Source organism: Peromyscus maniculatus, chromosome 2 (genome assembly GCF_049852395.1).
Source record: "Peromyscus maniculatus bairdii isolate BWxNUB_F1_BW_parent chromosome 2, HU_Pman_BW_mat_3.1, whole genome shotgun sequence".
NCBI classification, from domain to species: Eukaryota; Metazoa; Chordata; class Mammalia; order Rodentia; family Cricetidae; genus Peromyscus; species Peromyscus maniculatus.
Genome location: NC_134853.1, coordinates 49,835,733 through 49,863,393, shown reverse-complemented (window position 1 = coordinate 49,863,393; position 27,661 = coordinate 49,835,733). Strand labels below are relative to the sequence as shown.

General features: G+C 36.3%; 1 long non-coding RNA gene across 1 annotated transcript in view; it reads left to right on the top strand.

Annotated features, from left to right (window-relative positions):
• LOC121827185 (uncharacterized) overlaps positions 1–27,661 on the top strand; it is a 243,293-nt gene that overhangs the window by 44,077 nt on the left and 171,555 nt on the right. The window contains exon 2 of the long non-coding RNA XR_006069321.2: positions 5,046–5,165. This is a non-coding gene — a long non-coding RNA (uncharacterized LOC121827185). The remainder of the gene's footprint in view (positions 1–5,045; positions 5,166–27,661) is intronic.

Here is a 27,661-nt window from a genome sequence, read left to right as displayed (position 1 = left end):
ACACACTACACACATACATATACACACTACACATACACATACTACACGAACACACACACAAACCTAGAGGAGGAGAAAGCATGAGAGAGTGAAATATCTCATGGGAGAATATTGATTATTTTTAATGGCACAATTTAGTGTCTCACTTTGATTTTTGTCTTTTCCCTCTACATATTTTAGGTATATGTTTTATTAACATTACAAAGCACCAAGAAGTATAGCTTGTGAAAGTAAAATTTTGTGAATATAGAAAATACGAACAAATATCATTGTTAGAACTACATAGTCTTATAATTTGGGCTTAGTGGAAGTTTATTTGATATCATCTGTTAGATACCAGAAAAATTACTGTATTTACATGGTTCTCTACAATCATGCAAATGAAGAGGTAAGAAAAGCAGTCCCTTGCTACTAAGAAACCTTTCCTAAGACTTTAAATATGTAGGATTAATGGAGTTTTATAGATGAGGCACATGATGAGCAGGAAATGGGCATGTGTGTAATTGAATAAACAAATGCATGAACATAAATGTATTCTTTGCCAGTGGGTTAGTGAGGACAGAGGGACGGAATCATCATGAAAGTGTCAAGGTACTGTATTAAGGGTCAGGGAGAGAGATGAGGAAAGAGAATATGAATTTATGAAAACAAAAGAGATGGCATTATGGATAGAAGGAAATTTCAGAGTTGCTAAGGAATAGCAAGAGAAGAATCATGAACCAAAATATTTCTGTTTCTAACTTCTATGGACATTTCTCAGGATTTTATTTTCCGGTCCTTAGATACTAGCTTTTTATTCACTGAACCATGTAGAGATGGCACCTTTGTTACAGAACAGAGTGAAATCTTTGAAGGCATTGAAACGTTGCCACTCATTGATGTATATTATATCTATGTATTGCTGTAGATGTTAACTTATGAACTTCTTCACTCTTTCCAATAACTCTGAGCTGATTTATTGTTTTCATGGCATAGAAGAAGGTGCAGCTCAGAGATGAGAACTATTTTGCTCACAAACATGTAGGTAATAAGATAGAAATCTTTCTTTTTAAAAATAATTTACCTTAAATTTTTTATTTAAAACAAATTTATATATGATATATTTTGATCATATTCTTTTTTCTTATCCCAACTCCTGCCAGATCTTTTTTTAACCTATCTACCCACCTGACCTTATATCAATTGCAAATAGCTTCTTAGTTAAGGGGTGGGTCTCTGTGTCTACTTCTCCTTCTCAGTGCCTGAATTTTGTCTGGTTTGAACTTGTGCAGGTCCAGTGGCTTTTCTTTTTGAAAGAAAAGTAGGAGAAAATAAGTTAATTATTGCTAAAGCCTATTTGCTTTGATTTCATTTTGGAGATTGTTTTGACAACTATTCTAAGACTAAATGTTAGTGGGCTATGGTGGGAAAAGGGAGACTGTCAGCTCACCTGAGCAGATCTTGTCTGCTGGACCTGGGGTCTGAGGACCTGAAAGAATGGGGCAGACTACAGTTTAATGCTGTGGGGCAGCCTTACTTCAGTTTCAGTGGACTTTATACACGAATCTAACGAAGAAAGCAATAAATGACCTAAGGAGTTAGGTCATTTGAGTTAGAAAAACATGATCAGAAAAACATGTAAATAAATGTCAGAAAGCACATACTAAATATTAACAGGACAATCCTTCCCCAGAACTTTCTCAGCACAGACCAATTTAAACACAGTTGCTTGGCACATACTATAGATTATCTGGGAAAGCATGAAAGCAAGGCAGACGGCTGTATCCAGATTCAGGGCACTCTGACCAGATTGGGTTCTATAAGCTGTGTTCTGACATCCAACAGATTGAATGTAAATGTTTAACACAGGAGACATGAAATCATGTCCCAGAACACTCCAGGGAACACAATGCTCCTGAGGACAAAGGTTCTCTGCTTTTTCCTTAGAGCCTCTCTCACAGTTCCACAAATGGTGGTTAGGGAAAGAACAGCACATTTCCATGATGATGGGCATTGAGTAGAAGAGTTGTAACACCTGATAGTACAGGAGAAAGAGAAGTGAGGCTGGAATAATGCTATCGAGAAGGTGAGAGTGATCTAGTACATGATATTACATTTTGTGTGTGTGTGTGTGTGTGTGTGTGTGTGTGTGTGTGTGTGTGTGTGTGTGTAGGTTTGCAACATGTAAACAAACAAATAAATAGGCCTTATTTTTCAGTGGTTGATGGACAATGGAATGAATAGATTCAAATCACATGAATGATCTTAAGAGTACTGCTACAGGCTGTGTGCAAATTAATCGAGCTATGCTCAAAGCTGTTTCCGCCAGGTATGTTTTCAGTTACCAGAGAGGAATCAGGCAAGTAGATGCAAGGATAATCATGGTTCATAGCAACATGACATCTGGGAGTGGCTAACTTGTTGAGAGAAGCCCCACAACTGCTACCTTATCTCTGGAGATCAGGCAGCTCTTTACTTAACAGCACCGTGGCAGAGGTCTTATGGTATTTACTTTTTTTTTTTTTGCATTACTATAAATAATACGGGAGACTTTTTTAGAAAAGGGACATGTATTTGGTCATGCTTTTATAAGCCCCCGAGGCTGAAGATTTGACGTTGGCATCTGTTCAGCGGTAGTGGTGGTGAGGGTTTGAGAGAGCTAGATCCCTTTTAGTCACTTTTCAATGACTAAGTAGTTTTGCAACCATCTTGTATTTTCTTGAAATGACTTTGAAAAAATATTGTTTTTTAATTATTTTCCTTGTATTGGAAATATTCTTTTCTCATATAGGATTACAGTTTCACCTCCCTCTACTACACTCAGTTCATCCCACCTTCCCTCCCATCTGGATCCACCCCCTTTCTGTCTCTGATTAGAAAAGAATATGCTTCTGAGAGATAAAAACAAAATAAAATAAGATAAAACAAAAACTATCAAAGCAGAGTTGGACAAGACAATTAAACAGAAGGAAGAGAGCCTAAGAGAAGGTCCAAGGACCATAGACTGATTCATTCACACACAAGCATCTATTAAAACAATAAACTGAAAGTCATGATATATGCACAAAGGACCTGTTGTGGACCCCATACAAGCCCTGTGGATGCTGCTTCAGTCTGTGTAAGTTCATATGAGATTTGCTTATGTTGATTTAGAGGGCCCTGTATTCTTGCTGTACTCCATCCACTCTTGTTCTTGTACTCTTTCTACCTCTCTTTCCTCCGAATTCCCTGAAGTCTGATGGGAGGGAGTTGATGGAGACATCTATTTATAAATGAGTGTTCCAAGGTTTGTAACTGCATAATGTTGGGCTCTAAGTACTTTATTTGTTCCCATCTGCTGCAACAGAAAGCTTCTCTGATGATGGCTAAGCAAGGCACTGACCTATGAGTATAGTAGAATGTCATCAGGAGTCATTTTCTTACTAATTTTCTCTTTTTTTTCAGACCAATAGTATTTGGTTTTTAACCCTAACTCCATGGGCTTTATATATTTTGGGAATTAGTCCTCTATTGGAAATGGAGTTGGTAAACATCTCTTCCCATTCCATAGGCTACCGATTTTTCTGAATGAAGGTATCCTTTGCCATGCAGAAGCTTTTCAGTTTCATAAGGTTCTATTTATTAATAGTTGATCTTAGTGCCCATGCTAAAGGCATTCTGTTCAGAAAGTCTTTTTCTGTGCTAATGAGTTCAAGGCTATTCTCCACTTCCTCTTCTGTCAGGTTTGGTGTATCTGGTTTTATGTTGAGGTCTTTGATCCACTTGAAGTTGCATTTTGTGCAGTGTAATAACTATGACTCTATTTGGATTTTTCTACATGCAGCCATTCAGTTTGACCAGCACAGTTTTTTGAAAATCCTGTCTTTTTTCTAGTGTGTGTTCTTGAATTCTTTAACAAAAATGAGCTATCCATAGATATGTAGATTTTTATCAGTCTTCAATTCAATTCCATTGATCAATATGTCTGTTTTTGTGCAAATATCATGCTGTTATTATTGAAGCTTTGTATTACATTTGAAATCAGGAATAATGATACCTCTAAGAGTTCTTTTATTATTCAGGATTGTTTTAGCTATGATAGGTTTTTTATATTTGCATATGAAGCTGAATTTGTCCTTTCAAGATCTCTGAGGCATAATATTGGAATTTTGATGGGGATTTCATTGAATCTGTAGATTGCTAATGGCAGTGTGGCCATTTTTTTTTTTTTTTGCTATGTTAACCCTACTGAACGAGTATAGGGGATCTTTCCATTTTCTGATATCTTTTCAATTTCAGTTTCCAATGAGTTGAAGATTTTATCATACAGTTCTTTTTCTTGCTTGGATAAAGATACCCCAAGATATTTTATATTATTTAAGGGTATTATAAAAAGTGTTGATTTCATGATGTCTTTCTCAATTCATTTGTCATTTGTATATAGGAAGACTACTATTTTTTTTGCTTTTTTTTTTTTTTTTTTTTTTTTGGTTTTTCGAGACAGGGGTTCTCTGTGTAGCTTTGCACCTTTTCTGCATCTCACTCCATAGACCAGGCCTTGAACTCACAAAGATCTGCCTGCCTCTGTGTCCCCGAGTACTTTTTTTTTTTGAGTTACTTTCTTATTCATCTATTTTGCTTAAAAAGTTTATCGCCTATAGGAGTTTCTTTGTAGAATTTTTTTGGGTCATTTGTATATGCAATCATGTCATCTGCAAATATTGATAGTATGACTTCTTCTATTCCAATTTATATCCCCTTGGTTGCCTTCAGTTTTCTTATTGTGCTAATAAGACTTCAAATACTATATTGAATAAGTAGGGAGAGAGTGGATAACCTTGTCATGTTTCTGATTTTAGTGGAATTGATTTGAGTTTTTCTCCATTGAATTTGATATTGGCTATAGGCTTGTTTTCCATTTAAATTGATGTTAGCTATTGGCTTGCTGTAAACTATTTTGTTATGTTGAGGTATATCCTTTGTATCCCTAATCTCTCCAGTACTTTTATGATAAAGGGAAGTTATATTTTTGTCCAAGGATTATTTTTTGTATCTAATGAAATGATCATGTGGCTTTTGTCTTTCAGATTCTTCATATGGTGGATTACAATTAATGATTTATGTAAGTTGGATTTACCTTGTATCTCTGGGATGAAGCCTACTTGATCATGGTGGATGATCTTTTTGATGTATCTTGGATTTGGTGTGTAAGTATTTTATTTAAATATTTACATGTATGTTCATAAGGGAAATTATCCTATAATTCTTTCTTTGTTGAGTCTTTATGTGGTTTGGGTGTCAGGGTAACTGTGGCCTCTTAAAATGAACTGGGCAACGTCCTTTCTACTTCTATTTTGTGGAATAATTTGATGAGTATTGGTGTTAATTCGTTTTTAAGAGTCTGATAGAATTCTGGCTCTGGGAAATTTTTGGTTGGGAGACTTTTAAAGACTTCTGCTATTTCACTAGGAGTTATAAGTCTAGATTTTTCCAATTTTGTGGAGTACAGGTTTTTAAAATATGTCCCTATGATTCTCTGTATTTCCTTGGTTTCTGTTGTTATTTCCCTTTTTGATTTCTAATTTTTAAAATTAGGGTATTCTCTCTACCTTTTATGTAATTTGAATAGGGGGTTTGTCAGTCTTACTGATTTTTGAAAGAACCAAATCTTTGTTTCATTAATTTTTTCTATTGCTTATTATAGTTCTTTCTATTTTATTGATTTCAGACCTGAGTTGATTATTTCTTGCTGTCTATTCCTTTTGGTTGTGATTTCTTCTTCTTTTTGTTTTAGGGCTTTTAGGTGTGCTATTAAGGTGCTAGTATGAGATTTCTCGAAACCCCCTTTTTAAAAATGTAGGTTCTTAGTGCTATGAACTTACCTTTTAGAACAGCTTTCACTGTGTCCCATATGTTTGGGTATGTTGTTTATTAATTTTCATTCAATTCTTTCTTAATTTCTGTCTTGAACCATTTATCATTCAGTAGAGAGCAGTTCAGTTTCCATGAGTTTCTAAATTTTCTGTTGTTGATGTTGTTTTTTATATCCAGCCTTAATCTGTAGTGGTCTGATAGAATGCAGAGTGTTATTTGAAATTTCTTTATCTGTTGAGACTTGCTTTGTGTCTGAATATGTGGTCAATTTTGGAGAAAGTTCCAAGGTTGCTGAGCAGAGGGTATATTCTTTTGTATTTGGGTGAAGTGTTCTATAAATATGTTAGGTCCATTTGGTTTATAATGTCCGTTAGCTCCAGCATATCTCTGTTTAATTTTAATCTAGGTGATTTGTCTGTTGGTGAGAGTGTGATATTCAAGTCTCCTAGTATCAGTGTGTGAGTGTCAATATGTGATTTAAGCTGTAGTAGTGTTTCTTTCACCAACTTGGTTGCTCTTGTTTTGGGGATATGAATGTTAAGGATTTAAGTGTCATCTTGGTAGATTTTTTCCTTTGATGAGTATATATGGTCCTTCTCTATAGCATTTGATTAGTTTTGTTTTAAAGTCTGTTTTGTTAGATATCAAAATAGCTAAACTAACTTGCTTCTTAGGTCCGTTGGCTTAGAATATTTTTTCAATGCTTTATCCTGTGGTAATGTTTATCTCTGATGTTAAGGTGTGTTTCTTGGAAGCAGAAGAAAGATGGATCCAGTTTTTTAATCCATTCTGTTAGCCTGTGTCTTTTTATGGGGGAATTGAGACCACTGATGTTAAGAGGTAACAGTGATCAGCAATTTTTGAAAATTATTTTGTTGTTATTGGTGTGTGTGTGTGTGTGTGTGTGTGTGTGTGAAGTTGGATTTTATTGTCTGACTTTCTTTGGACTGCCAGCCCCCAAATAATGACAGGGAGACTTATTATTAATTATGAAAGTTATGCCTTTAGCTTAGGCTTGTTCCCAACTAGCTCTCATAACTTAAATTAACCTTAATCTATGTTCCTTCATGGGTCTTTTTATCTCTCCTCCATTCTGTATGTCTGACTTCCTCGGTGTCTTGCCGCCATCTCCCGAGTGCCTAGATTCTTCCCTGTTTCTATGCCTGCCAGGAAGTCCCACCTAACCTCTCCTGCCTAGCTGTTTGTCGCCATTCAGCTTTTTATTAACCAATTACAATAATACACCTTCATACAGTGTAATTAAATATCCCACAATGCGTGTGTGTGTGTGTGTGTGTGTGTGTGTGTCCCTTCTTTTGATTTTAATGGTCTGAGATTTATTCTCTGTGTTTCTGTGGTTGCAGTTAACCTCCATAGGTTGGATTTTTTTTTTTTTTTTTACTTTCTAGCACTCAAAATTTCTTTTTAATATTTTGATTTTATTTTATTTAAATAACATTTTTTTCATTTATTTTGCATACCAACCACAGTTTCCCCTCTCTCCTCTCCTCCTGGTGGTGTTCCAAACTCTCCCCATTTCTCATTTACCCTCCTCTGCTTCCACTCCTTCTCCATCTCCATTTAGAAAAGGGCAGCCCTCCAAGAGCTTGAGTACAGCATGGCACATCAAGTCGAGGCAGGACCAAGCTCCTCCCTTTGTGTTAAGGCTGGGCAAAGTAATGCAGCATGGGGAACTGGTTCCCAGAAGCTAGCAAAGCATGCCGGGAACAGGTCATGATCTCACTGCTAGGAGTCTCACAGACAGGCCAAGCTACACAACTGTCACACATATGCAGAGGGCCTAGGTCAGTCCCATGCAGTTTCCCTAACTGTTGTTCCAGAGCCCACGAGCTCCCAGGAGCTCGGGTCAGCTGTCTCGGTGGTTCTTCTGTCATGACCACCCTGGCTTGGACAATCCCTCCTCTCCTTCAGTGAGATTCCTGGAGCTCAGCTGAGTGCTAGGCTGTGGATCTCTGCAATTGCTCCCATCAGTTACTGCATAGAGTATCTCTGATGACAGTTAGGGTATTCACCAATCGGATTACAATAGGTGGCCAGTTCAGGCACCCTCTCCACTATTGCTAGTCTTAGCTGGAGTTATCTTTGTGGATTACTGGGGGTTTCTCTGGTACCAGTTTTCTCCCTAACTCCCAAATGTGTCCCCTTCATCAAGTAGTCTCTTTTGTGACTCTCCCGCTCCGTGTCCTGCCCCCAACTTGCCTCTTGCACACAGTCTGCCCAACCCGCTTCCTCAAGTTCACACCCCTCCATCCTCCCTCCCTTTCTACCCCCAGTTTATCCAGGGGATCTCTCCTATTTCCCTTTCCCAGGGAAACCCATGCGTTCCTCTTTGGGCCCTCCTTGTTATCTAGCCTCTCTGGGGCTGTGGATTGTGGGTTGGTTATCCTATACTTTATTCTTAATATCCACTTATGAGTGAGGACATACCATGTTTGTCTTTCTGGGTCTGGGTTACCTCATTCAGAATGAAAGTCAGATATTGTCACATACTGCTAATTGGTGTAAATATAGAATTATTATTTCCCTTCATACTTGTACTGTATGGTCCAGTTATTATGTTAGTGATTTGTCTTGATATGATGCCTATGCTGCTCCAAGCAAGTTGAGCTCATAGTTTTGGAAAATCAGGAAAACATAAATCCAAATTTCTCCAACCCCAGCCTCCGTGGTGGTGCTGCCTGCTAATCTCACAGAGGCTTCATCCATATGAGGATTCACATCTTCTTAGTTCACCTTTGTGTTAATCTCAAAGGTTTAAAGCAGTGATGAATTAAAATTGCTAGAGTGAGATTAAGTATATTTGGTGTAATAATCAGTTTTTAATATCTTGTCATTCAAATGTTGTTAGTATAGCCTTCAAATGGACACACCCCTTTTAGTGTCAACTCACTCCTACATAACTGCTGCGTCCATGTCAGCATCAGTGTCTTTATTTCTTATGTCTGCTGGGTAAATTATTCTTTAGCATTGCAGAACTGCTTTTAGCTTTCCCTTCTGTGCAATGTTTCTGTGTACCTTTAAGCAGGAAAATAGTCCCATTCTCTTTATTTGATTATGTGAACTTACTTTTGGAAATTATGTTTTGAGCCCCTGTGGTGATATTGTGTCCCCCAATATATTGTGCACCCTAATAAATTTATCTGGGGTCAGAGAACAGAACAGCCACTAGATATAGAGGCCAGAAAATGGTGGCACTCACACCTTTAATCCTATCACTTGGGAGGCAGAGATCCATCCTGATCTCTGTGAGTTTAAGGCCACACTGGAAACAGCCAGGCATGGTCACTCAAGCCTTGTATCCCAGGAAGTGAGCCTTTAATCCCAGTAAATGAGCCTTTAATCTCAGGAAGTGATATCAGAAAGCAAAAAGGTATATAAGGTGTGGAAACCAGGAACAGGATGGTTAAGCTTTTAGGCTTCTAGCAGCAGTTCAGCTGAGGTCCATTCTGGATGAGGACTCAGAGGCTTCCACTCTGAAGAAACAGGACCAGCTGAGGAATTGGCAAGGTGAGGTAGCTGTGGCTTGTTCTGCTTTTCTGATCTTCCAGCATTCACCCCACTACCTGGCTCCAGGTTTGATTTTATTAATAAGAACTTTTAAGATTCATGCTACAAGCCACCATAAAATTCTTTCCAAAACATCTTCCACCCCGCCATGAATGCTTATCCTTGGTGTTTCCCTAAGACCTGCTAGAGTTGAGGAATAGTAACTGTCTTTCTTCTGAGATTCACTTAAAAAAATGCAGTCTTTTAAGAACAGTGGTGCAATACATAAGAAGAACAGTTTATTTCTTCTTATGTATTTGCCAGGCATCCCTTAGCACTAGGAAACTGGATTAAAATAATAATTTGCTATATCAGCAGGGTTAAGCCAGGTTTCTTAATTCCAATGCCATGTGCAATCTCCTCTACTTTCACTGAATGAGAGGAGCAAGAAAACCACATTTTTTTCTTTCAGTTCTGTCTGTGCAGCTTCTAGAAATCATGAGACTCCTATGTTGAAGGGAAGGAGATTCAAGATCAAAAGACTGGGTCTGGATATTATGAACTAAATCTTTTCTCAAGTCAACTTTTACTCCGAAGCTGACTCTCACTATAAGCAGCTGTCTTCTGGGGCACTTATTCAGCAATAGAAATTTCAGGGCTCTGTTTGCAACTGTGTACTGTGTTCTGTACACTGGAGGTCTAATGCTTGAAGAATCGGAAATGAGAGTCCTCTCTTCCAAATCACACTCTTTTGGAGCTTTAGAAGGGATCTATGAATTGTTCGAGATGTTTAACTATCTGCATTTTTAAATTTGCATTCCAGGTAGCTTCTGAATATTTCTAGATTCCAATTTCCATTTTTAGGTAGTTAGCAAATACTCCACAATAATGCCCGTGTCATGACTTGTCTCTGTAGTTAAAAAATTATGTAAGTATCAAGTATGCCTGGCAATGCCAGACATAGAAAATGTTTTGTTTTGTGTAAGAAATTTATTGAATTAGAAAAACAACAGATTGTACAGAGAGGGAAACTGAAAACTACTGAAACAGAAATGCATCAGGATACTTCTACTGTTGATATTTTAGTACAATTTTCTAAAATGTGGATGCTACTACAGTTGATGCTAGAGCAGCTTTTGTATAGACATAGGCAATGATTGCTATAATAATAAGGGTAGTTCTGTTAAATAGCAGATCTCTGCAGTGTAATTTTTATATCTGGGGCAGTTTAGTTGGCTGCTTACATATCTAAACTGCACAAATGCTTTCAAGCCAGATTCCATTCTTCATGTGCCCAATACACATATATGTAGATTCAGAGAAAAAAATATTTTCATGTATACTGAACAGGCTTTTTTTTCTTCTAAAAACAACTCTCGAGAAGATAGAGTTTTGTTTTTATCAAAGTACATATAATTCATCAAGATTCAGATGACTTCTGTAAGGACTCAGGATGTGTGGAAAGGAATGCTGAAATAATTTTAGAATAATTGTCCAAGAAGAATTTACCTAAGCAATATTCTTTTATATCTGGGACAATTCTTCCTATCAGAAAAATCTTAATCTGCATGGACTAACAGAAGGATATCATAGATAAATTCTAAAGGATGGATTGTTGCTTCTCTGTGAGGAGACCTTTTGTATTTTAAAGGTTGTAATATTTTTATTTAGAGAATGAATTGGATTTCTGGACATGCATGGTAAATACTGTGTTTTACAACTGTTGGAGTTTCTTCATATTTTCAAGTGTTCTTCAGCTTGAAAGTATACACCTCTCCTAAAAACACCAGAAAAATGTTCCTGTTTTCTTGCTGGTGGATCCCCTTTGGTGGGCAATGCTGACAGAGATGTTGGAGAGTCTTCAGAACTCTCAGCCTCTCTGAATCATTTTACTGGAGCCTTGGTTTCTCTGAAGTGCCATCATAATTTTGAAATATCATAGGCAATATAAAATGATTTAAATAATTTTTAAACTTATATTTTCATATAATTTTAAAAGACAATAAGTCACAGGAACAATCTTCTAATGTGACATATATTTAAAATTTATTATCACCGGGCGGTGGTGGCGTGGCGCACGCCTTTAATCCCAGCACTTGGGAGGCAGAGGCAGGTGGATCTCTGTGAGTTCAAGGCCAGCCTGGGCTACCAAGTGAGTTCCAGGAAAGGCACAAAGCTACACAGAGAAACCCTGTCTCGATAAATGGAAAAAAAAATTATTACCTACCAAATAAAGTAAGCAAAAGTATCCTTATTTTTTAACAGATATAACAACAATAATAAATAGAAAAAAGCAAGGCCAAGAAGTTACTCAATAACTTTATAAAGAGGCTTACAGAGATGTGTAAATGGCACCACATACAGTGATAGGACAGGCAGATGTACATATTTTAGTGTTGGTCCAAAGTGTTTGAAAGGGAGGAAAGCCTGATAGCTGTAATTTCCTCAGCTTTTCTCTTTGCTGAAGAATTATTCAGAAAAACAACGTGGGCTCACCTCTATCCAGAGACCTCATTGAAAGTCCTGAAGACATCATAGTTATCTTGTGTTATTAAGCTTTCTTTAGAAAGTGTAAGATTAACATTAGTTTAATTGAAAGATTGAACAGAAACACTGACATCCATTCAACCAAATCATTAAATTCAACACTCCATATGGACACAAAGAATACCTAATTTATTCAATTAAAATAATTTCTGTGCCCTTCAAAGGTGTATTGCCATAACAAGAAATGAACCACTTTTTAATAATGCTACACTGTGTCCTCTTGACTTTAATAGAAACGAGGTAGTTTAGTTGATATACAAGGTAACTGACTCCTAAGACTACTAAGCTTCATATTAATAAAAGAAAATAATAGATATGTTTCTTTAATAATGCTCTTGCAAGAATTTTTTGGCAAATAAATATATTTACTTTGTTTTTGGTTCCACATGAATAATGTTATTGCCAGGTTTATTTATTAATTATCCAGAGAAGTAGTTTTAGGATGCTCAAGCAAGCCTACTGAATAATGTAGTCTTCCCAGTAAGTCCACCAGGGATATTCAAGTTATTCCTGATAACAAGAAATCATATTCTGAAACAGACACAACCTATGAAAAATATCTGAAATATAAACTCAAGTACATATTAATGTAAAGTCATTTTATATTTTAAATAAACTTTGGAAAAATGACAATAAAATTAAACAACAAAGATGGAGTATAACTCCAGGAAACTCTAATATAAAATACCAGAGCACAGAGAGCTTCCTATTATTTTGGAAATAAGGTAGAATTTTGGTAGTTTACAAAATTAAAACCTAAGGAAACTAAACATACTTTTAAAAGTAGATCAACAATCTGAGTATATTTAGGTTTGCTCATTTAGGTGGATTCAATATCTGAACACTGATAAGATGTATGGGTAACATTTTAGTAAGCAAGAGAAATGATAAAAAAAATTGTAATTTTAGTTTTTTCATGCTTTTTCAAAATAAGAAATGTAATTCTATCAACTATAGGTCAGTAAACTACACTTTGACCTAAAATATTCTATTGTATATTATATATCTAAAGTAATTTGTGAAAAGATAAGATGATAACCACTCTCAACTAGCCTGGGTTGAAGTAATACTAAAATTATTAGTATTCTTTTGCTATTTTCATGAAACAGGTCCATCAAATTACTGTGGTAGAATTAGTGTAGATAAATGTCCAACAAGGTGTTTGGGACTGTCTGATGCTAAATTGTTGAACAGTCTAGAGACATGTAGCCTGTATGATAGCATTGGCAGACAGGTTAGTAACTTATTGATTGGTTATATAGCAAATATGCTTTCTAACAGATGTTTGTATAATCTTGGATATGTGCTCTGTACTTCACACTTTACCTCCCCTGGTCATTTTCCTTATTAGTGATTTGGAAGGCAATGAATGGTGTGATAATCAGTTTCAGAGATGAGGTGTACATATAATAGAAAGCTCATCTAGACACCATCTCTGATGTATAATCATGATGCATTTGTTAAGCATGTGAGTTATTGCTCTAAAGAGTATTACATTAAGCAATGAGCTAAATCACTAGTAAAAATATATAATAATTGGGAAGAAAATGTTTTTTTTTTACAAGTGGAGGGTCCTAGGAAAAGACCATAAATATAGAAAGTTGGTAATCACAGGCTCTGAGTTATATCTGTCATGGAATCAGTTTTTCACAGAGGCATATAGCTTTTATTCCAATATATCCAGCACTGTTAGAAATAATTTGTTTTGACTTCTCATTTGTCATTTGTTGACTTTCTCTCTTAATTACCTTTCTTTGGCTTCTAAAATACCATATTCTCTTTACTTTCTTGTCTTGGTCATCACTTCTCACCACTCTTTGAAGGTTCTCATCTTTTGCTTTACTAGGACACTGGCATTCTTTACTCCTTTGTTCCACTGTGTCCTTGTGTACTTCTCTGGAATCATCCTCAGTCATCATCCATGTATAGACAGATTCTGTTTGTCGGTGCCAGACTTCTCTTAGGAATCCCAGGGCTTCTCTTAGGAATCCACTGGGCACCTGTGTTTGGATTAAGAATATATTTTTCCAAGAAATGTAAGAGAAGGACCCAGTTTTGTTCCTCAAATGGCAAGCCCTTCCCCTCTGCCTGATTGTTCCATTAGTCTACAAACAAATGAAAGCAGTGACATCATACTGAAGCCCAAATCACTGTCTAGCCAAGTTGGTTTCTCATTGTGAGTGATTATAATCAAAGGACTCATTAGTGTAGACACTTTTCCACCTGATATTTCCAATCTATTTATCCTTGGTAAAGCCACGATCAGTCTTTCTTGAGACTCAGCAGTTGAGTTTCAGTTGATGGTCCTGAAAATTAACTTGCTTTTAAATATATCTCATGAACCAATTCACGTCTTACAAATCAGCCAAAGTTAGTCTCCTAATACACAAATATTATCAGAACATTGTCTTCCCCCTTTTATTAAAAATAGATTATTTTCTCATACAGTATATCCCAACAATTCCTCTATATATGCTGATTACAATCTCACACAATATATCCTGATTACTCCATTGCATATTACTCAATATATCATCTGCTTCTACCAGTTCCTCCCACCTCTCTCCCCATCTGGATCCACTCACTTTCTGTCTCTCATTAGTACAAAAACAGGCTTCTAAGAGATAACTACAAGATATAACACAATAAAATACAATAAGGTTTTAAAAATCCCATCATATTGAGGTTGAACATGTCAAACCAATGGAAGGAAAAGAGTCTAAGAAAAGGCAACAAGAATCAGAGTTCCTGTCGTTCACATACTCAGGAATCACATAAAAACACTGAACTGAAAACCATAATAAAAATGCAGAAGACCTGACACAGACTTAGGCAGGCCCTGTGTGCACACTGCGTTTGCATCTGTGAGTTCATACGAGCTTTGCTTTTGTTGATTTAGAGAACCTTATTTTCTTGGTGTCCTCTATCCCCTTTGGCTCTTAGGCTTTTTCTGCTTCTTTTCCCTGTGGTACACTGAGCTCTGATGGAAGGGATTTAAAGGAGATATTACATTTAGAATTGAGTTGATCCAAGGTCTCTCTCTCTCTCTCTCTCTCTCTCTCTCTCTCTCTCTCTCTCTCTCTCTCTCTCTCTCTCTCCCTCTCTCCCTCTCTCCTATTTCTCTGCTGTAATGTCTGACTGTGGGTCTCTGTATTTGTTCCCATCTGCTGCAGGAGGAAGCGTCTCTAATGATGACTGAATAAGACACTGATCTATGAGTATAGCATAATATCATTATAAGTCCTTTTAACACTACTTTTCTTTTAAAGGCCAGTACTATTTGATTTTATCCTAGGTCTCTAGGCTATCTAATCTCTCGTTCTTGGTCACATAAGCAGTGTCAGGTATGGATTCCATCTTGTGGAGTAAGTATTAAGTCAAATCAGATATTGGTTGGCTACTCCCACAAGCTTTTTGACACCCTTGTCCTAGCATATTTTGAACCAGGGTGAAATATCCTTTGGGTATATGCCCAGGAGTGCTATAGCTGGATTTTGAGGTAAATCGATTCCCAATTTTCTGAGGAACTGCCATATTGCTTTCCATAGTGGCTGTACAATTTGCACTCCTACCAGCAATGGAGGAGTGTTCCCCTTGCTCCACATCCTCAACAGCATGAGCAGTCATTTGTGTTATTGATTTTAGCTATTCTGACAGGTATAAAATGAAATCTCAAAGTAGTTTGATTTACATTTCCCTGATTGATAAGGATGTTGAACATTTCTTTAGGTGTTTCTCGACCATTTGAAATTCCTCTATTATGAATTCTCTGTTTAGATTTGTATCCTGTTATTGTAAATTGGATTATTTGCTTTTCTTTTGATATTTAATTTTTTTTTTTAGTTCTTTATATATTTTGAACATTAGTCCTCTATCAGATGTGGAGTTAGTAGAAATCTTTTCCCATTCTGTAGGCTACTGTTTTGTAGGAATGACTTTGTCTTTTGTCTTAAAGAGATTGTTGGTTTCATGAGGTCCCATTTATTAATTGTTGATCTTAGTACCTGTGCTAACAGTGTTCTATTCAGAGCATCTTATTCTGTGCCAATAAGGGCTATTTTCCACTTTCTCTTTTATCAGGTTAAGTGTGTCTGGTTTTATGTTGAAATCTTTGATCTATTTAAAGTTGGTAAATATGGATCTATTTAGATTCTTCTACAGGTAGCCACCCACTTTGATCAGCGAAATTTGTTGAAGAAGCTGTGATTTTTCCTGGTTTTATCAAAAATAAGATGTCCATATGTGTATAGATTTATGCAGATTTATGCCTAGGTCTTCAATTAAATTCCATTGGTTAATGTGTCTATTTTTATGCTAATGCAATGGTGTTTTTATTACTATAGCTTTGTATACAACTTAAAATCAAGAATAGTGAGAAATCCAGCAGTTTGTATATTGTTTAGGATTGTTTTATACATCCTGATGTTATTTGTGTGTGAGTGTGTGTGTGTGTGTGTGTGTGTGTGTGTGTGTGTGTGTTTCCAAATGAAGCTGAGAATTGTCCTTTCAATATCTAAAAGAGTAATGTTCAAATTTTGATGGGGGATGCACTGAATCTGTTGACTGTTTTTGGTGAGATGGTTATTTTTACTGATCCATGAGCAAGGGAGATCTTTTCATCTTCTAATATTTTCTTCAAATTCTTTCTTCAAAGACTTGAAGTTTTTACCATATAAGTCTTTCACTTGCTTCATTAAAATTACTCCAAGATACTTTATATTATCTGAAGCTGTTGAGAAACATGTTGTTTCTCTGATTTTTTTCTCAGTTCATTTGCCATTTTTATATAGGAAAGCTATTGATTTATGTAAGTTTAAATTTGTATACAGCTACTTTGATGAAAGTGTTTATCAGCTGTTAGAATTTCCTGGTGAAATATTTTGGGAGACTTATGTATACTATTATATCACCTGCAAATAAAGATACTTTGGTTTCTTCTTTTCTAAGTTGTATCTCCTCCATCTCCTTCAGTTGTTTTATTGCTCTAGCTAAGACTTCAAGTACTGTATTCAAGTATATTGAAAAGATATGTAGAGAGTGGACAAACTTGTTTTGCTCCACATTTTAGTGGAATTGTTTTGAGGTTTGCTCCATTCAAGATGATGTTGGCTATGGGCTTGCTGTAAACTGCCTTTATTATATTGAGGTGTGTCCTTTGTATCCCAAATCTCTCCAGGACTTTTATCCTGAAGGGGTGTTGGATTTTGTCAAAGGCCTTTTGTGCATCTAATAAGATTATCATGTAGTTTTTATCTTTTACTTTGTTTATATTGTAGATTACATTTACTTCAGATCATTAATTAGTTTGCTGTTGTTATTTAATTAAATGCCCAGACTACACTTTATATGCTCCCATGGAATGACTTTTTTTTTTTTTTGACACAGTGTTTCTCTCTGTAGCTTTGTGCTTTTCCTGCAACTCACTCTGTAGCCCAGGCTGGCCTGGAACTCACAGAGATCGCCTGCCTCTGCCTCCTGAGTGCTGGGATTAAAGGTGTGTACGACCACCACCACACAGGCGGAATGACTTGTTTTTGACACATGAAGCTTATTCTTGTGATTGTATTCACGTTGAACTCATGAGACCCTTGCACATGTAACCATTCTTACCCATCAGAGAATAACTTTTCTGAGGCCCTGAAAAGAGTTGGCTATTCCATGAGACTGTAGTCCACCTCATGTATCAACTCCATTCTCCCAAGTCCCACTGCCTCTAGAGTGGTGACACTAAATGCTTTGCATCAGGAAGTTTTTATATTTAATATTTCCTTTGACTGTTGTATCCATTTCTTCATCATATCTTCAGCACCTAAGATTCTCTCTTCTATATCTTTTATTTTTTGGTGAAGCTTGCCTCTGAGGTTCCCATTCAAATTCCTAATTTTTCATTTCTAGATTTCTCTCATCTTAGGTTTTCATTTTTATTCTAGTTCCAGTTTCAGTTCTTGAATGGTTATGTTCATTTCCTTCCACTGTTTATTTGTGTTTTCCTGGATTTCTTCATTTCCTCTTTAAGAACATCTATCATATTCACACGTGCTCTTTTAAGTTTTTTTTTTTTTTGATTGTGTGCTTCAACTATGTCAGAATACTCAGGTACAATTGTCATTGTCGTGTTTTAGTGGAGACATGCAATGCTATTACTATACTGGCTTTTTTTTTTTTTTTTACTGTGTTTTTAGCTAGCATCTAGGCATCTGGTATTTGCAAGATTATATATAGTCCTAGGTTCTGATATTTGATTTTGTCTTTGTTGGTGGATATTTTGTTCCTTGGTTTCTGTTTTGTCTCCGGTTTTCACGGTTTTCAGGAGAGTGTAGTGGCTGTGTGTTGCCTGGCAGGAGACTTTCTGTGGACCTGAAGGTAGGCCACCAGGGATGCCAGATACAATGTGTTTCTGGGTATTGGGAGCGGACACTCAGAAATGAGGATAGGTTAGGGTTCTGAGGGAGATGGCAGGGGGAGGACAGCAGAGTGTGCTACCAGGATCTCTTGTTTCATCTCATTGGAATGGGGGCAGAGAGTGAAGAGAGGTCCTCTTAGAAGGGCTGCTGTAGATCTGAGGATGAGATCAGGAGGAACGGAAGGAGAGGCGAGACTCTGCAGGCAACCTACCTGTGGAGCTGCCTGTGGGTGAGCAGAAAGTACCTGTTGGAGTTAGGGTTGGGATAAAGCAAAGAGTGGCGGGAGGCATTAGGAGGGGAAGATCTGTGAGATCCACTAGAGATGAGGTGGTGGCAGCCTGCCACTGTCACTCAGCTGCAGAACTAGAGATGAGACTGGGGGATTTGATTTGGAGGAGTGGGTCAAATGGTGAATTTCTTCAGTTAGCTTACCTCTTTCTCTGGCCTGCTCACCTGGTGTGTTTCCAGAGAGTGAGAATGTTGCCTTGTCTAACATATTTCTGTAGATTTTCAGTGTTTCTAGTGGTGGGTTGACTTTTTTTTTCTTTTAGCTCAATCTGCTGAAATTCTATTACACGTCTTTTGCTTTCCTATTGACCCCACCTGATGTTAACACAATCATTTGATTACTTCACATATTTCTATGTGCTTCTACTTTTCTTCATAAATGTCATTTCCTCCTAAATAATTGTCTTTATGGTATAGCCTAAAGTCACTCCCTCTATAGACATTACTTTTTTTTTTTTTAGCATTTTCAGTCCAAGTTTTGTTTACCTTTGGCTTTTACTGATGCTATGTTATAGCACAGCATTATTTCTTGCACAATCTTCTAGTAGTTTGTTTGAGTATAGGCCTTTATTCTAGCTTTTGCTTTGTTAAGGATAAGATGATGTCCTCTATGGTTAGTTGTCTAGGTCCCAGCACAGACTTTGGCACTGTATATGTATACAGCAGTGTGGATATAAACAGAGCTAGTGTAGCACGACATATGTTGTTCTTCTTGTTCCTTTTGGATTGTGCTATTCGTGTAGACATGATAAAATTTAATGCAGGACAAAGAAACCCAAACACCACTGAAATAATTTTATTGTGACGTACAGTTATATATTTGCAGACCAGAGATTTAATTAAAATGAATGACTTATGTAAAGAAATATAACAATTGGATCCACAGAACAGCAGTGTATAATCTATTAACTCCAGTATTTGTAATGTAGTGTGGGAAATAATGTGTCTAAAAGGAGGTAGGAACAATATTTAAATACGTTTAGTTTTGTTTCACAAGGAGTTGAGGACTCAATTACATGGGAAAGTTGAAAGAACAATATTAGTGTACTTTGAGTAAACTATCCCAAATTTAATATAAACTTCCAAACTTCTGGTTTAAATGTTTCTAACTTGAGCACGTTGTTTACTCGCATAAGTATTTGAGATTGGTGACATGTTGGCAGATAAAACAGAGGAAGCCCAAAACAGTCAACTTGTGTGAAATGAATAAGTTACTAAGTGTCAGGGTTATACCTCAGAAACCACCTTCTAACTCCTCACTCCATGTTTTATGCACAAGGCTAAATAGTGTATCTTGTAACTCACTTTACATAATTTTCTGGTCCATTTGCTCACTTGCATCAGTAAATGTGCTCATCCATTAGTTTACTTCCCACTATAGTTTGCCTTCTTTCTATCTACATTTTAGCCCAAAGCAAACAGTTCTTGTACAAAAACATGATTTTTGTAAAGCTTGGGAAAGTTAGGGAAGATCATGTACAGTCCCAGGCATATTTTTCTACAAACAGTCAAATGAGTTATAAAAGGAAACCAGTAACTGTCAAAAATAAAAATAGGGAAAAATTGAGACCCATATTTAAATTGTATGTCCTGTTGCTTACCAAATTCTCAAAACTATACATGTCATCCTCAAAACAAGCCTGCGAGAGAGGTAGTATTACTACCCCCATTCTACAAGTGAAGAAACGGAGCTACAAGGAAGTTGAGAAAAATGATGCTCAGTTGTTTCCAGATGGGATTCTAATGTAAACTGTAGTTTTACATTACATTACAGCTTTAATTGCCTGGCCAACCCATTTCTCTTCAACTCCCCTTTCTTGGCATTCTCAAGTCTCTTCAATTCATTTAATTCAGCAAACACTTTTCAAATACCTAACATAAGTCAGACACTAGGAAAAATCAAATGTTTTGTTATCTGTGCATCTTTATGAGGCTATTTTCCTCATCTTGAATGTTCTGGGGAATATAGTTGTTTTTTTTTTCCTCATCTAAATGTCTAATGGAGGTCTAATTATTTAACAAGATGAGCTATTGATCATGGAAAATCTATTGTATTTTAATAAGAAAACATGTGATGCTTATTAATATTAAATAAAAGAAGCATAATAAATTTGAATATGAAATTTCTTTTATACAGGCCCAGTCAACTAATCATACAGGCAGCAATGGCATAAATGGAGGGCACTGGGTCAACAAGAGAAACATGATATTGTATGTGGATTCATGTGTTTATGTGTACACTCATGTGGTGTTGGTACGTGGATTACCATGGTAGGAGGAGATATTCAAGTAATGGTTACAGAAGTATTGAAAAAGCGATGGAAAAGGGAGAAGCAGGGACTCGGAAATATTTGATAGTTCAAATCATAGGTGCAGAAGAAGAGAATTACTTTAATGCCCTGGAGAAAGAAATACATAATGACATTTGAAATCATAAAAATTCTTATGTAAGCCAGCAGTTTTTATGCAAAGATGCTGTATCTAGAAATACAAAGATTTAGAGAAGATATCATTATAATATTATTTAAATAGCACAAACAGTAGTCAGTAGTGACATGTGCCTTTCTTGTTCCATTTTGTTTGTCCCAGGCATGCATCCTTTCTCCATGCCTCCTCCTCCCCCTCTTGAGTCTAGTTTCCCTGGAGGAAGTGTAGTCTTTCAGGGTAGGACTTTTACAGAAGCCATTAACTCTGATATTACTGGGTACTGCCTCAGTATACATTCTGAAACTGACTCAGTATGACTGTCACACACTTTCTGAGTAATTTAATTAATTTTAGAATTCAATATTCAATATTGGAAAGGTGTCAGAAAATTGTGATCTGTTCCTAAAAGTATAACAAAACTTAAAAGAAATTCAATAAGCAGGATGATTTAGCAGGGAACACTGATGTACATATGGATATACTGGTTATTTCCACAGGCACATAAAATTCTGCAAAAAGCATTTCTTTACAAAAACATAGTAATTTAAAAATTACTAAATACTTCAAATATTATTTAACTTGGATAACATTTAACATTATTAAAGCTGCTTGGAAAACATAAACATTAATAACTAGTGATAAATTTTTAATATTAGCTAAGAATAACTAATTACTAAAGTTACTAGGAGTTCTGTAAAACTAGTGCCATTTTTAGAAATATACAGTGACCCAGATTATTATTTTATTTTCCATGAACAAATGTTCATATTAGCTATGATTTACAGAGTTATTGAAAATAGCTGAAATTTCACAATGTTTGAAAAGTTTTGTAGTGCCTGGCACAGAGTAGGTAATTATTGTTTTCAAAAAATAAACAGAAAAACCATATCAGCTAAATTCTGTGTATGTAACTTGAAGGATTAGGAAGAAGTAAACTAAAACTTTAGATTTCATATGGTGGGCTTGAGTGTGGAAGCATGGCTAAAAAGTGGGATAATAGCGCTAGTTACTTTGTTATAAGTATTATCGGAGGAAGAATTAAAGAGAATAGAGAGGTCTATGGTTTTCAGGAGAATATTGTTCATATTGAATACTGTACTGTTGGATTTGGTATTTCATTGTCATCATAAAGGACTTTAAATCATAACTGCAGATTTCTAACATAGAATATTATCAGTTTCAACAAAAGATAAGATAAAGTACCTTCTGTTAAAAATCACTTCACAGTATTGCTTTATGAGCTAGGTTTACTGTTTTTTGTTTGTATTATGTTGCTTGGATTAAATCCAGAGCATTAATAGGCAAGCACTCTAGCATTGATATACATTTTCTGCAGCCAATAAATAAGCTTTCCTTGATATTTCCATTTTGTACTTTTGAAACTCCATTTGAGGCATCAGAATAAGGCAGGTTTGATTCCTACTAGTGTGTAGAAGTTATGCATTCATTGTGAGTAATTAATGAGCATACTTCAAGTGAATAAGTACATTTACTAATCTGTTGTGTACACCAGTGAACTTCTGGTTCATGAAGGGTTTAGTACACCAGTGAACTTCTGGTTTATGAAGGGTTTAGTACAGCAGTGAACTTCTGGTTTATGAAGGGCTGGCCTTGGCCCCAAATATGAGCTGCTCCTCCTTCCCACAAATACACACACACACACACACACACACACACACACACACACACACACACACACACTTGCAAGATGTCTTAGTTACAGTTTCTATTGCTGTGAAGAGACACCATGGCCACAAGAACTCTTATAAAGAAACATAATTTAATTGAAGTGGTTTACATTTTCAGAAGTAATTTAGTTCATTATCATTATGGTGCAACATGGTGGTGTGCAGGCAGACATGGTACTGGAGAAGTAGCCCAGTTTTCTGTATCTTGACTTGCAGGCATAGGTCTGTCTCCCTGGGTATGGCTTGAGCATATATGCAGACCTTAAACTGCATCTCCACTCCACAGTGTCACACTTCCTCCAAGACCAGCACTACTCCAACAAGGCCACATCTCCTATAGTGACATGCCCTTGGGGAACATTTTCTGGAATGGCCCTGCCTCTCACTGCTGGCTTGGATGAGCTGGCTCCACCACTCACCTGAGGGAGGTGGTCCCAGTGGTGGGTCAGAACAACCCAACTGCCACCCACACACATCAAGGGCTTTGAGTAGGCACTCCCCAACATCTACCCCAATTATGAACTCCTGGAGCACACGAAGGGACTGGTGCTGCGCTGCCATAGCTGCAGGATCTCCATGACACAAGGTGACTGCAGGATATCCTAGGGGAGTTTGGGTGAGCGTCCAGTGTTGATGGTTTACCAGCAGCCGGAGGTCATGAACTTGACCAACAGCACATTAATTAATACACATTTGCAAGTTAAGCTGTGTGGACAGGAGCATATACTGCATGATACACAGCAGCTCAAAATGCCACCAAGACCAATGAAGAGATTATCGAGAGACAGAAAAGATGGAGGAGTGAAGTGATTTTTTTCCTTCTTTGCTTTTTTTTTGTTGTTTGTTTTTTAAATTAATATTCTTACTTGCATTTTTAATTTTTAATTTTTATCTTATTTTTATTATTACTTTTCTTAGTTTTCCTTTGGGAGTATACTAGAAGGGCAAAGCTCAGATATGGAGGGACTGGAAAATAGATAGGATTGGGAAGCATGATGTGAAATTCCCAAAGAATCAGTAGAAAGGTTATGTTGATTTAAAAAAAGAGGCTTTGTTGTGGTTTGATTCAGATATGTCCTTACAGTCTTCTGATGTATTTGAATGCTCGGTCCCAAGTTGGTGATAGTTTGGGAAGGTTATGGGTACTTTCAGAGGTAAGGCTGGAAGAAATGTGTTACTGGGAGTATATTTGGAGATTCTGTAGCTTTCCCTCTCTTTCTGTTCTCCCTCTTTGCTTGGTGTGTGTGTGTGTGTGTGTGTGTGTGCGCGCGCACGCACGCGCATGCATGTGCACGTGCGTGCATGTCTGTGTATGAAAAATGACCTCTCTGCTTTCTAACACTCAGACCAGCCTCAAGATCCTGCCTTCCCTCCCTTAGCCCTCTGGAAACATTAGTCAAAGTCCAATGTCTCCTCCACAAATTGATTTGGATCATGGTATTTTATCACAGGATATATCAAGAGAAACATAACTGATACAGACAGTGTTTAAAATTTGGAACCTAAAATTGTCTGTTAGACTCGGATGATTTTAGGTGTTATCAACAAGTCTTTAATGAATAAATGCATCATTATCATAGAAATACAAAAGGGGTAATAAAAGTATTATCAAACCAGTTCCATTTTTTTTTTCTACTGCACAGGATGTGAGTTACTGAAAGCAAGTTTTTGTCAAAGAGAATTCGTTAATGAAACAGCCAGTCATGAAGAGATAGAAGGCACAGGTCACATACCTGCCTCCTGAAATTAGAGTTTAGCAATATTTCTAGGATAAAGAAGCTACTGGGTGACTTAAGATATAGATAAGGGAAGAGATTTATCTTTATAGATCTGCATAGGATGCACATTGGTAGTGTTATTGATCTATGTGTGGTGTTTTGGCTTCTGATGTTAGAAGGGCATCTACTGGAAACCTGAGTAAGCTGAAGTACAGTTGATGGCTGCCAAAGACTTGACTTTCACATCTCTGGAAAGTAACCTAAGCAGTAGTTTCTTGTCATAACCCACACAGCGGAGGTGCTGTCTTCTGCAAAGTGAATTAACAATGTATTGCTTAGCAGTGTGATTCCACCAAATTGATAATTTTAAAGTTGGCTGAAAGCTAGTGAAGATAGATGGTGTGTTTACATTTTCCCCAGTTTGAAAAGAACAACTAAATTAATGTAAACTCTTTCTAAATTGCAAGGCTTTCTGTTTGCTTTCACTGGACGTTCTCACTGTCAGCAGCATATTGTCTACGGAGAAGCTGTTACAAAGCTTGTTGTGTTGTTTCTGTCCTTTGTACTCAGAATCTCTACTCACTTTCTGGTGCCACTTGTATCTGAACATTTTTGTCATTGGGTATCTAAAAACCAATTTAGTTAGTTTTTAAGTGGTTGGAGTTTCTATCTGGATTCCCAGGAAATATGAGTGATCCTTGTTTCAATATTCATTGTTATTCTGCATTTTCCTTTCTTTCTCCATTGGTAGTTGTTTTAGTCTACTTTTTATGGTTTTCACAAAATACATTGGAGCTGGGGTTCCCACATGTGGCTCTTTACCCTGTGCTAGCCTGGGTGGCTCTTCATGCTGTGCCATCCTGGACAAAAGGCAGAAGGTTGAAGGTTCTAAGTTACCTTAGAGCAAGAATAGGATATGCTCACTTTATGAAGAAGGTTCCCTCGTAATAGGAGCATGAATCTTGTCCTGGGGTGCTGTCTCATGACTTAGTCATCTTGAAGGTCATCATGTTAAGGACTGGCTCATAGATTCTTCAGCATGTAAATCTGCAGGCCAGGAATAACCCATGTTCATATCTCAGTGACTAATTTTGAGAGCCCAGGTAAGGATTTTCATTAAAATTTCACTTTTTAATAGTTTTGTTTTTCTCTTTCTTTGATTATTGTTCTTATGTGGGGGATTTTTAAGCTAACCTGTTTTCTCTTTTTAGTTAGATTTTTATTGTAGACTATCGAATTCATCTTTGAATGATATTTTAAATGAAAGAACTCTTTAAATAACTATTATTAAGGAACTTGGAAAAATTAGCATTGGTACATATGGATATAGTGTAAAATGTTAAAACATGTTTTTTGGAATTGGATAGACGTTTGAGATGTTTTCCTCAATAAAAAAGGAAGCCATGTGCAGAGTTACTTCTTTTCAATACTAGTACCCAGGAGGCAGAGTCAGGAAGATTGGGAATTCCAGGCCAGACTATGCTACATCCCCAGACCCTATCTCCAATAGAAAAGGGCTTAGAATGCAGTTGAGTTCTACAGTGCTGCTAAGCATGAGCACAGCTCCAGGTTCAATCCCCTGCACTATACACATGAAGTAATGGAGATAATATGGCATTGTCCATAATGACATATCTTTAGTCTAGAATCACTTATGTCACCTACACAACCTCCATCTTTCTGTTTGTGTCTGTATATATGCCCATATATATATATATATATGTGTACATATATATGCGGGAAGGTCTTGAATGAGTTTCCCAAACACTGATAGACTTTGGGTGTTGCAACTTTTGTGAATTTCATAACATTAGATTTATGTTTATATTGATAGGATGAATTTTTCATAATTCATGTGTACTTTTATCAAATGCTTTAATAATCCTAAATACAATTGAGAATTTAGAATAATTATTATTATAACCATAATGTCAAGGTTTAAAAATCAGAAATGTATGAGCATGCATTTAACGTATGTTTTCAAATCTGTATCTTACTTACCTCTAAACTTTAAAGTAACATAGGGCTGAAAACTGGTATTTTGTATTAGCCATTAGCTTAGAATTTTTATTTATAGAAAATGCTCAAAAGTTTAAAACCAATTCATATGTCTCATTAATTATGAGCTGTTCATTGTTCTTATTTTTTATTGTTCATGTTTTAGCAACATTTCTAAACAAAAAGTTTCCTGACAAATATAGACATTGTGCTTACCTTCATTACATCTTCAAATACACTGAAGTAAAAAATTTACATTAAAATAACAAAGCTTTCTAATATTTCTATCTTGTTTTGCTCTGTCCTTCCCAAACCAAGAATGTCATGAGACTTCTCTGTTAAATATTCAGGCTCAGTTTACCAGGAACATTATTTTATATCAGAATCTTCTGTAATGATGAACTACTTGTAACATCAAAGCACCAGAGATATTATCTCTTCCAATAGCTCATGACCTAAAAGCTTTTCTTTTTATCTTTGTATGAAAGAAGAATGTACTTTTCAAACCAGCTTCAGCATATCAGGAGTGTTGTGCACATCATGTAAAACAGCCTCTAGAGACATACCCAGGTTTTGCTTCTGTCCAAAGGCTTTTTTTTTCAGTATTAGAATTTTCACTATTTTTTCAGAGATAAAAGAAAGAAGTTTGTTATGAACTAATTGTGAGATTCAAAACTACTTCTAAATATATATTTATAGCATATATATGATGTATGTGTAGCATGTATATGGCATATGATATATATAGAGAGTATATATATATAGTATGTATGTGTAGCATGTGTATGACATATGATGCATGTATAGAATATGTGTATTATATATATACAACATGTACATATGTACATAGAATATACATGATGTGTGTATAGAATATATATGATGCATGTGTGTATAACACATATGATGTAAGATATATATTTATGTATAGCATATATATGTTATGAGTATGCTTGAGTAAGGAGAAGATCTAAAAAAGTGCCATTTCAGAGAAAAAGTATGAGTAATTAGGCTTTCTTTTAGTCTTGCCTTTTAGAAAATAAGGTTTGTATATTTTATCAGACTTCAACTTTGTCTAGGTACTTCTAAATGGGTATTTGCAATGGAGGTAAAGACTCTGGAATGCTGAGAGATGCCACTGTGCCCAGTGGAGTTAAACAAAGTTGGACAGAGCTCACAACCTAAGTGCAGGAATAAGGATCTTCCTTGAAGATGTAATCTGGAAGTTTGCATTTAATGGGGACTTAACTGT